At 34.5% G+C, this 12066-nt stretch overlaps 1 pseudogene; it reads left to right on the top strand.

The window, feature by feature from the left end:
- The first annotated feature begins 4124 nt into the window (after nucleotides 1-4124).
- LOC137655615 (uncharacterized) overlaps nucleotides 4125-12066 on the top strand; it is a 150524-nt pseudogene continuing 142582 nt past the window's right edge.

Genomic DNA, 12066 nt, shown 5'->3' with positions numbered 1-12066 from the left:
TGTGAAAATATTCCTGTGTAAACTTAGGATCATTTTAAGGGATTTGTGATTTATGTGTGAAAATAAAAGAGGAACAAAAAGAAAAACTGAATCCTATTCATGGAGATCCGAAAAGATTCCTTTGTAAACTTATGATTATTTTAAGGGATTTATTTGTGAAAAAAAAATCTGTTCATAGAAATCAAAAGAGTAAGAAATTGCTAAGTAGCGATGGTCTTCTCTTTTTTGGTTCTCTCTGGAGTGTTTGCTTCTTCCTGGGTACATTTATGTTATTTTAAGAGGTTTGTTAGTGGAAAATTAACTCCTGTTCATGGAAATAAAAAAAAGAAAATTTTACTAAGTAGTATGGGGCTTCTCGTAACGTAATGTGTCGTTTTCTTTTATTATTATTATTATTATTATTATTATTATTATTATTATTATTACTAGGTAAGCTACAACCCTAGTTTGAAAAGCAGGATGCTAAAAACCCAAAGGCTCCAACAAGGTAAAATAGCCCAGTGAGGAAAGGAAATAAGGAAATAAATAAACTGCATGAGAAGTAATGACAAATATAAAATATTTTAAGATCATTAGCAACGTTAAAATAGATCTATTTTTTATTCTAATTGAACTTTTAACATATCTCAACCTTAGTTTGAAAAGCAGGATGCTAAAAGCCCAAAGGCTCCAACAAGGTAAAATAGCCCAGTGAGGAAAGGAAATAAGGAAATAAATGAACTGCACGAGAAGTAATGACTAATATAAAATATTTTAAGATCATTAGCGACGTTGAAATATATTTTTTTTATTTTAAGCGAACTTTTAACATATCTCAACCTTAGTTTGAAAAGCAGGATGCTAAAAGCCCAAAGGCTCCAACAAGGTAAAATAGCCCAGTGAGGAAAGGAAATAAGGAACTAAATAAACTACATGATAAGTAATGACAAATATAGAATATTTTAAGATCATTAGCAACGTTAAAATAGATATTTTTTATTTTAAGCGAACTTTTGATACATCTTAACTTGTTTTTAATCTCTCTGCTGGTAGCTGCCAAATCTTGTGTGGGCGTGGAGGCATAAGTGGTTCTAAATTATTCAGGGAGATGAGTTAACTAATGGGTGGACTTTACTCCTTTTTCCTTTAAAGCTGCGATCTTTGTCCATTTTCCTTGGTTTTTCAACCTATGGAGATTATCTGCAAGTTACTGTACCACCCGTGTGTCACACGATTGTACATAGTGACGACTTTTCTCTTTTTTTGTATATATTATCCTTTGTCTTTTCGCTCTCCCCTCGCACTGATGATGATGATAATATATATATATATATATATATATATATATATATATATATATATATATATATATATATATATATACATATATATATGTGTGTGTATATATATATCGGGTTATGTCTATCTTATAATACTTGAAATACCTACGCCGTAGTTTATTATTCCAATAATGGTAATGTACCACCCGTGTGTCACACGAGCTTATATAGTAACGACTTTTCTCTTTTTTGTATCTATTACCCTTTGTATCTTCGCTCTCCCCTCGCACTGACAGCAACTTGTATTAACCCGTCTGCCTACTTCATTGTTAACTGTTAACAGAACCGGTTGCCGGTTGGACAAGAAATAGCATGTTTGTATTTTGTAACCTTCCTACCGGGACCTAGTGCGTTACTGTACCACCCGTGTGTCACACGATCGTACATAGTAACGACTTTTCTCTTTTTTTTGTATATATTATCCTTTGTATCTTCGCTCTCCCCTCACACTGACAGCAATTTGTATTAACCTGTCTGCTTACTTCATTGTTAATTGTTAATAGAACCGGTTGCCGGTTGGACAAGAAATAGCATGTTTGTATTTTGTGACCTTCTTAGCTTATAGGTCCATCTGCTGAGTCATCATCAGCCATTGCCTGGCACTCATTGGTCCTAGCTTGGGTGGAGAGGGGACTTGGGTTCTGATCATATGTAATATGGTCTGTCTTTAGGGCATTGTCACTGTTCCTTGCCTCTGTCATTCATGAGCGGCCTTTAAACCTTTAAATATGTCCTTCCACTTGCGTCTATTTATGGTCTTTTTGTGCCAGTCAATGTCCGCAAACTTCCTTAGTTCGTCGATCCTTCGTCTTCTCTTCCTTCCCCTGCTTCCTATACAATCTCTGTTATTCTTTATGTCCATCTATTGTCTGCAAATCTCATATGTCGTGCCCATGTACACAAGTTGTTAGAATATCCTCTGCTTTAGCTTGCTCTCGTATACATGTCGCTCTTTTTCTATCTCTCCGTGATGTTATTATATCGCCCAAGGCAAGCTTAGCCTTTGAGAAAGGTGTAGACTGATGCAAGTGCTGGCAAATTATTCACGAATTATTATTATTATTATTATTATTATTATTATTGTTGTTGTTGTTGTTGTTGTTGTTGTTGTTGTTATTATTATTATCCTTAGTATTATTATTATTATTATTATTATTAGTATTATTATTATTAATAGCTATATTGTTATTATTATTATTATTATTATTATTGTTGTTATTATTAGCTAAGTTACAACCCTATTTGATACAGCAGGATCCTAAAAGCCCAGTGGCTAAGGAAGAGGAAATGAAATAAAGAAACCAGTAAATTACAAGAAAAGTAATAACCAATTAATGTAAAGTAGATAAAGTACAGAACCACATTGAAATAAACTTTTCATAACTTAAACTATCAAGAGAAACTTATGTCAGCCTGTTCAACATAAAAACATTCGCTAAAATTTTGAACTTTTGGAATTCCACCGATTCAACTACCTGTAATATTTAGCCGTGGTTTTTGACGGGTCGTGTACGCTAGTTATAAAAGAGAAAAGAAACTGCAGACATTTCTGCACTCAAAAATAATATTCAGTATGGATATTTACAAATGCGTTCTGACATATTTACTCTACAAACTTCAATCACGAGTGATTTCCCGATCAGTAGTCAAGGGGTAAGAAAGTGCAAAATGCAGGGATGATGAGTAACTGGTCTTGGATTAACACGTACAGTTTAAAGGTTTAAAGGTCACTCATGAATGGCAGTGGCAAGGGACAGCGACATTGCCCTAGAAATCAGGACAATGCCCTATAGACCGACCATATATTATATGATCAGCGCCCAAGCCTCCTCTCCACCCAAGCTAGGACCAAGGAGGGCCAGGCAGTGGCTGCTGATGACTCAGCAGATAGACCTATAGGCTCCCCCAAACACCCCAACCTTAGCTCACAAGGATGGTAAGGTTGCAGACACTAATGACACTAACGAGTCTGAGTGGGACTCGAACCCCCGACTGGCAAACACCAGGCAGAGACGTTGCCAATCAGGCCAGAGGACACGTCAGTGTACCGGGATTAATGAAGCCAGCTGTACCACTCATGACAGTATTAGTGGTGGCCTGAAAAATAGAAAGGCGAAGGAGAGGGAAGAGAAGCGTTAAGAAGATGGGAAGAATGAACGAAATCGTGAAAGAAGGGAATGATAAGTAGGGGATTAAAGATCAGGGAATTGGTACGGGAAGGTGAAAAGAGTAATAAGAGAATCAATATGATTAAAAATGTAAAAAATTATTGTCAAAATATGCGGTCGTGACGAAGAAAATTAACAATAAGAATTATGATGTGATAGTAAAAGTTACAGATACGTCAGTTCTAACAACAACAACAACAAAAACAACAATAATAATAATAATGATAATAATAATAATATCATTATTATTATTATTATTATTATTGACAATAATAATAATAATCATAATAATATTATTATTATTATTATTATTATTATTATTATCATCATTATTATTATTGACAATAATAATAATAATAATCATAATCATAATCGTAAAATGAAAATAATAATAATAATAATAATAATGATAATGATAATGATAAAAATAAATAAATAAATAAATAAAGAAGAAAGAAAAATCAGGTCCAATTAAAAAAAAAAAGTTTCTAAGAGATCTTGGCACTGTGAACCAGGCACTAAGCGAGTGCCAGCTTGTGGGGGTGGTGAGAGAAGGGGGGTGGGGGGGGAGTTGGGAAGGTTTGTTTAATGCCCAGGAATGCCTTAGGTAAGTGGGTGCCAGAGGAATCATGCCCTCGGAAACGTGTCTAGCGAGAGGGAAGAGGGACACTCGAAATCAGACAGTCGGTGGTTGGTTGACTTTCTAACTAGACGGTTCTAGTGATTTAGAAAATAATTCATCAAACTGTTGAAAGAATTAAAGTATATTCTCTTGCAGTAAGGGCATTGAAGGAAAGGAAAATAAAGTGTTTAGATTAATTAGATTTATAATTATATGATTAAAAGGTCTAGAAATTATGACCTTGTGACCTTTAGCTGTTCAAGGTTAGGCGGAAATTTGGTCCGTGCAAAGAAATCAGGAAGTGGTCAGTATACCCTAACTAGAAATCAGTGTCTGTTCTCATTTTATATCGAGGAAATTCTTTGAAAATCTTTGGAAAGAACAATACTTTCTTCATTGGTGATATCTCTAGTTACTATTAGACTTTCTCTACTGGTGATATCTCTAGATACTTTCAGACTTTCTCTGCTGGTGATATCTCTAGTAACTATCAGACTTTTCCACAGGTGATCTCTCTAGATACTATTAAGAGTTTCTCCACTAGTGATATCCATAGTTACTATCAGACTTTCTCTACTGGTGAGATTTCTAGTAAATATCAGACTTTCTCCACCAGTGATATTTGTAGTTAATATCAGACTTTCTCCATCAGTGATATCTCTAGTTACTATCAGACTTTGTCCACTAGTGGCATCTCTCCATTGGTGATATCTCTAGATACTATCAGACTCTCTACTGGTGATACCTCTAGTTACTATTAGACTTTTTCCACTAGTGGTATCTTTCCATTGGTGATATCTCCAGTTACTATCAAACTTCCTCCACTAGTGTAATCTCTCCTATCAGCAATGCCTCGTCGCAACCAGCCAGAATCCTTGCAGAAAAACGCGATGGTGTCCATTGCGAAAAATTTCGACTCGCTCTGTTACCAAGCCAAGTCCAAAGAGGAGATGCATCAGATGATACAAGACGAAACGTATTTGGACATCGAAGGGCCTTTTGTACATATGCGTAAGTTATTGCGTTAGGAGATACGGATGGGTTACAAATGTGTAGGTCTCTTTAATGGCATTTGTAACGAAAGAAAGATGAATGAATGCGTAAGTCAGTGGGGGTGATGTTGTGTAAATGGTCAGACCACGCATGCGCTGTAGAGCTACACAACAGTGATATTTACCTAAACAGACCAAGTGCACTTCCTTACAAATACGTCACATAATGATATTCATATAAACAGACCATGTGCAGTTTATTACAAATACGTCACATAATGATATTCATATAAACAGACCATGTGCAGTTTATTACAAATACGTCACATAATGATATTCATATAAACAGACCATGTGCACTTTCTTACTAATACGTCACATAATGATATTCATATAAACAGACCATGTGCACTTTCTTACAAATACGTCACACAATAGTGATACTCACTTAAACAGACCCTGTGCACACTCTTACAAATACGTCACATAATGATATTCATATAAACAGATTGTGTGCACTCTAATACAAATACGTCACATAACAGTGATATCCACATAAACAGACCATGTGAACTCTTACAAATATGTCACATAATGATATTCATATAAACAGATTGTGTGCACTTTAATACAAATACGTCACATAACAGTGATATCCACATAAACAGACCATGTGAACTCTTACAAATATGTCACATAATGATATTCATATAAACAGATTGTGTGCACTTTAATACAAATACGTCACATAACAGTGATATCCACATAAACAGACCATGTGCAAATCATTAAAAATACATTACACAACAGTGATACTCACTTAAACAGACCATGCGCACTTTATCACAAATACAACTTGATTCTCCAACTAAGATTTCAATTTTTTTTCTTTTTTTTTTTGGCTAAAGATAAATTTCTGTGAAAAAGCGAAAAGAAACTTAATGTAGTTAATAGCAAATCGCCATATAGCCTTCTTAACTGAATTAACACAACCCAACTAGGTTTTAAGTAATCTAATCTATGTTCAACTAATATAACTATATCTATAACTATTCTATCTTATTTCTCTTCCTCTTGTTTTGTTAAAGTTTTAATAGTTTATATAGGATATATTTATTTCAATGTTGTTACTCTTCTTAGAATATTTTATTATCCTTTTTTCCTTTCCTCACTGGGCTATTTTCCCTGTTGGGGTCCCTGGGCTTATAGCATCCTGCTTTTCCAACTTGGGTTATAGCTTAGCAAGTAATGATAATAATAATAATAATAATAATAATAATAATAATAATAATTAACCTCACCCATCAAAACATGCCCTTACAAAACTTAACCTTATCTTCCAATGGGCTAGCGAAGTTCCACGTATTATATATTAGCTAAGCTACAACCCTAGTTGGAAAAGCAGGATGCTTATTATAAGCCCAAGCGGACTGCTAAAGGGAAAAATAATCTAGCGATGAAAGAAAATAATGAATAAAAAAACTACACGAGAAGTAATGAATATTTAATATCAAACATTATAAGATCAGTAACACTGTTAAAATAGATCTTTCAGTTAATGGGATATGTTGTTTTCGCCCCAGTTTGTCCATTTGTTTGTTTCCTTGTGAACAACAGATATGTTGTTTTTGCTCCAATTTGTCCGTTTGTTTGTGTCCGTTTGTTTGTTTCCTTGTGAACAACTTCCTGGCCACAGTTTTACTCCTAGAGTAGTGAAACTTTCAGGGATTAATTGTTATGTAGAGACGTGGAAGTGATTCAATTTAGAAAGTCCTAGGTCAAAGGTCGAGGTCAAGGTCGAGCAAAAGGTCGACCGAATTAACCCCAAGTTCGCACATCGTATTCACACAGACTTCTAATACGCTTGAATTGATTCTGGGAAAGGCAGGCTGGTTTCGAGAAATCATCTGCCGTGGCGGAGTTCTACACTCTTGGAGTGTTTTTCTAGTTTACGATAATTTGATATCAGAATTCTTTCGAGTTCTCTTGCTTGAGGGTACACTTGGGCACACTATTCTTGGTTATTTCTCTTCCTTTTGTATTGTTAAAGTTTGTATAGTTTATATAGAAGATATTTATTTTAATGTTACTGTTTTTTAAAATATTTTGTTTTGCCTTGTTTCCTCTCCTCACTGGGCTATTTTCCCTGTTGGAGTCCGTGGACTTATAGCATCCTGCTTTTCCAATAGGACTTTCTAAATTGAATCAGTTTTGTATCTGTGTGCCGGTTAGTGATTACACTTTTGCGACCCTATAAATATCATGATTTAACGCGGATAACAAAAGGCTATCGAGTGCAATATAGCTACAAGTTTTCGTGAATAGTCAGTGATTAGTTTGAGGTCGGAGAAGTGGGATAAAACGTCGGCATAGAATAGTTATCTTGTGAATTACTAAAAATCTAATCAAGATGGCTATGTACAACACGGGCAAGGCTTGGAGAGACATCGCTGGACTCAGCAAAAATAAATTCCATGAGTTGGCGAAACAGGAGCTCGACCGTCTGATAACAGAGGTCACTAGTAACGTCAACCAATGTGACGGAAAAATATTCGCAGACATATTGAAACAATATGATCCAATAAACTGGAGCAAATCTGCGGAAAACATCAGCAAAATAACAGAAGAAATTCCAAAGAAAATCCAAGTGATAAAGAGACTTATAAAGAAAGTCTACATCAATCAACACATTCCATCAAAGAACAATAAGAAGTCCAATATGGTGAATATGCTGATTGATGCAATGGGAAAAAGAATGCCAAAATGGTGTAATACATGTAAGATATGGTATTCCATTAATAATCCTCAACAATTGATTAGAAAATGTGATGCCTGTCATGTCCCAACACATCCCACATGTGCTGAAATACAGCAAAAAATAAAAAATAAAGACACAAAGGTATTCTGCTCAACATGCTTAGTCTGGATAGAAAATATAATTAAGTCGAGACTAAATCTGCAAATAGTTGAAGATAAAGAAGAGGAAGAAGAAGAAACAGAAGAAGAAGAAGAAGAAAAAGAAGAAGAAGAGAACAATGAACAGGATATGTGTAAGGATGCAGAAGAAATCATTGATATAACCTATGATGCCATCCAACAACATACTTATGAAGAAATAAATTACCAGATGGAAACAAATAATAGACCCAAGAGACTCTACCCGGACCTACATAATTTTAGGGAAGAGCAAGAACAAGAAAAAATAGAAAAGAAGGATATAGTCTGCAATATGCTGAAAAGAGGGAATTGCAGATTTGGCGAAAGATGCTACTACAAGCATCCAAAGATATGCCATAATTATGAAATATATGGTAAATGTGCGTATTTAGACGGATATGGAGACGAATGCAGAGATCTCCATCCAAAAATATGCAAAAACCTAAAAGAAGGAAAAGGATGCATTTACAACAAAAAATGTCGATATATGCATCCTGCAACCATGAATGAAAGTAAGAAAACTCAGCAAACTGAAAAGAAAAATGAAAGCAAAAAAGAAACAAAAAAAGAAACAAAAAAGCAGGCCGTGTATATACCGCGCTTTGAACCAAGAGCCCCAAGATATGAGGGCTTTCAACCCAAACCTGCACATTTAGAGCCCAACTACAAAGAATGCATCTATAATGCCAGGGGTTGGTGCAGATATGGGGACAGTTGCAGGTATACACACACAAATAAATATGAAGGCGAAAGAGCAAATATAATAGAAAAGTTGGATTTTTTAATGGCAGAATTCCGGGAAATGAAGAAAAGAACATCATATCAGAACAGGAAGGAAGCATGGGAGAATCCATATTATTACCAATATTAAATAATGGGGATGAAACACAAACCATAATAGTAATGAATGCACAGGGTTTAGTCACGAGTAACTCTAAAAGGAAAATAGAGTTCTTAGAAGAACTAACCCAAATTGAAAAAATAGATATATTAAATATAAGTGAAACATGGTATTCCCAAGAGACTGGCAGTGATGACCAGATAAAGGGTTTCCAAACTTATAGATCAGACAGAAAAAATAGGAATCAAGGGGGAACCGCAATATATGGAAGAGACATAAATCAAGGAAAAGTATGTGAAAAATACAGCAACACAGAATGTGAATTGATTGCGGTAGAATTTGAATTTGAAAAACTAATGAATATTGTAGTTTACAGACCCCCAAACACTAAGGAGTTTGACATAATACTAGAAAAAATAGATGATATATGTAGAAACCATAAAGACTGGAATATACTCCTATCCGGAGATTTTAACTTTCCTTTCGTGGATTGGAAAGAACGGATAGAAGAAAGTGGTTGTATATATACATATAAAAAAGATAGTAATAGTAGCGCAGAAGATAAGAGGCAATTTGAAAAGCTTCAAGATATGCTATTAGAACATAATATGCAACAAATAAACCACATTCCAACAAGAAAGGAAAATGTCCTAGATCTAGTATTTGTGAATGAGGTGAATTATGTTAAAGAAATAATAGTGTATAACACGGGAATTTCAGACCACAATGTCATAGAATTGATAGTTCATTCCAAAGCAAGTGATCACAGAATTAATAAAAGCACAAAACTTTGGGAAGGATATGGAAAATATAACTTTTACAGTAAGAATATAAAATGGTCAGAAATAAATGAAGAACTGAATAAAGAATGGAAAAATGTATTTATAAGTGATAATATACAGGTAAATACGGATATACTGTACAAAATACTGGAGAAAATTGTTGAAAAATATGTACCGAAAAAAAACAATAAACAAAAGACGTGCATACCAAGAGACAGAAGGATCTTATTTCAGAAAATTAAAAAGTGGAAGAAAAATCTTGCAAAAGAAAAAAATGTGTGGAAAATGAGGGAAATAAAATGTAAGATAGAAAATGCAGAACAAAAGATTATACAGTCGAAAAAAAATGAAAAAAGGGACTTAGAAGAAAGGACACTTCAAAATATAAAAAGAAACCCCAAAGTACTCTACTCCTATGCAAAAAAGATGAATAAAAGGAGAATAGAAATAGGCCCTCTAAGAATTGAAGGACGGCTAACGAATGAAAAAAAGGAAATATGCAACATATTAGCAGAAAAATATAAGAGTGAGTTCACGCCAAGAATTGCGAATGAGAATAATGAAACAGAAATGAGAGAAGAAAATGTTGAATATCTAACGGATATATATATTAATGAAGCAGATATTGTCACGGCTATAAACGAAATTAAAAATGGATCGGCAGCCGGACCAGATGGAGTTCCAGCGATTTTGTTAAAAAAAACTGCAAACACTATCGCGAAGCCACTTGCAATACTGCTAAGACAGAGTATAGATATGAGCGAGATATATGTTAAACATAAATTAGGTTATATAACCCCTATCTTCAAAAGTGGATCAAGACTAGAGGCAAGCAATTATAGACCTGTTAGTCTAACATCACATATTATGAAAGTGTATGAGAGGGTAATAAAAAAGAAAATAATGAACCATTTGGTCAAAAATAATTTGTTTAATATGGGTCAACACGGTTTCGTACCTGGAAAAAGTACACAGACCCAACTGATAGCTCACTATGAAAACATATACAATAATATGATAAATGAAAAAGACACAGATGTGATCTATCTAGATTTTGCAAAAGCCTTTGACAAGGTAGACCATAACATATTGGAGAAAAAAAATGAGAAAGCATAATATTGTGGGAAAGATAGGAAAATGGGTAAAAGAATTCCTGCAAAACAGAAAACAGATAGTGGTTGCAAATGACGAGAAATCAGATGAAGCCCAGGTAATATCTGGTGTGCCCCAAGGTACGGTATTAGCTGCACTGCTATTTGTTATTATGATCTCAGACATAGAATGTGATGTTGAAAACTCTGTAGTGAGAAGTTTCGCCGATGACACAAGAATAAGTAGAGAAATTACTTGTGATGAAGATAGGAACTCACTACAAAGAGATCTAAACAAAATATATGAATGGGCGGAGATAAATAGGATGGTATTTAACTCCGATAAATTCGAATCAATAAATTATGGAAACAGAGAAGGAATGGTGTATGCATACAAGGGACCTAATAATGAGACAATCACAAACAAGGAAGCAATTAAAGACCTTGGTGTAATTTTAAATAGGAATATGTTATGCAACGACCAAATAACAACACTGTTGGCTAAATGTAAAGCAAAAATGGGAATGTTATTCAGACACTTTAAAACAAGAAAAGCTGAACACATGATTATGCTTTACAAAACTTATGTGCGTAGTACACTCGAGTACTGCAATGTGATATGGTACCCACACTACCAAAAGGATATTGCGCAAATAGAGAGTGTACAAAGGTCCTATACTGCTAGAATAGAAGAAGTTAAGGACCTTGATTACTGGGAAAGACTGCAATTTTTAAAACTATACAGTCTAGAAAGGAGAAGAGAACGCTACATGATAATACAAGCATGGAAGCAAATAGAAGGAATTGCTGAAAACATCATGGAGCTTAAAGTATCAGAAAGAGCAAGCCGAGGTAGATTAATAGTACCAAAAAGCATTCCAGGTAAACTGAGAAAGGCGCACAGGACATTAATCCACTACGCACCAGCATCGATAATGCAGCGACTATTTAATGTGCTGCCAGCTCATCTAAGAAACATATCAGGAGTGAGCGTAGATGCGTTTAAAAATCAGCTCGATAAATACCTAAGATGCATCCCAGACCATCCAAGACTGGAAGATGCAAAATACACCGGAAGATGTATTAGCAACTCTCTGGTGGATATACGAGGTGCCTCACACTGAGGGACCTGGGGGAACCCAAACAAAAAATAAGGCAATAAGGCAATAAGGTAGGTTTGTAGCTTAGCAAGTAATTCTAATAATAATAATAATAATAATAATAATAATACAGTATTTGAAAGCCAGTATGTATCAGTACACCGTATTAGATGTTTATACTTTGTATTTCATAACGTTAAGTGAAGACTATAGT

This window comes from Palaemon carinicauda, chromosome 16 (assembly GCF_036898095.1).
Source record: "Palaemon carinicauda isolate YSFRI2023 chromosome 16, ASM3689809v2, whole genome shotgun sequence".
Lineage (NCBI taxonomy): Eukaryota > Metazoa > Arthropoda > Malacostraca > Decapoda > Palaemonidae > Palaemon > Palaemon carinicauda.
The sequence above is the reverse complement of the archived record's forward strand: the minus strand, read 5'-3'. Positions and strand labels throughout refer to the sequence as shown.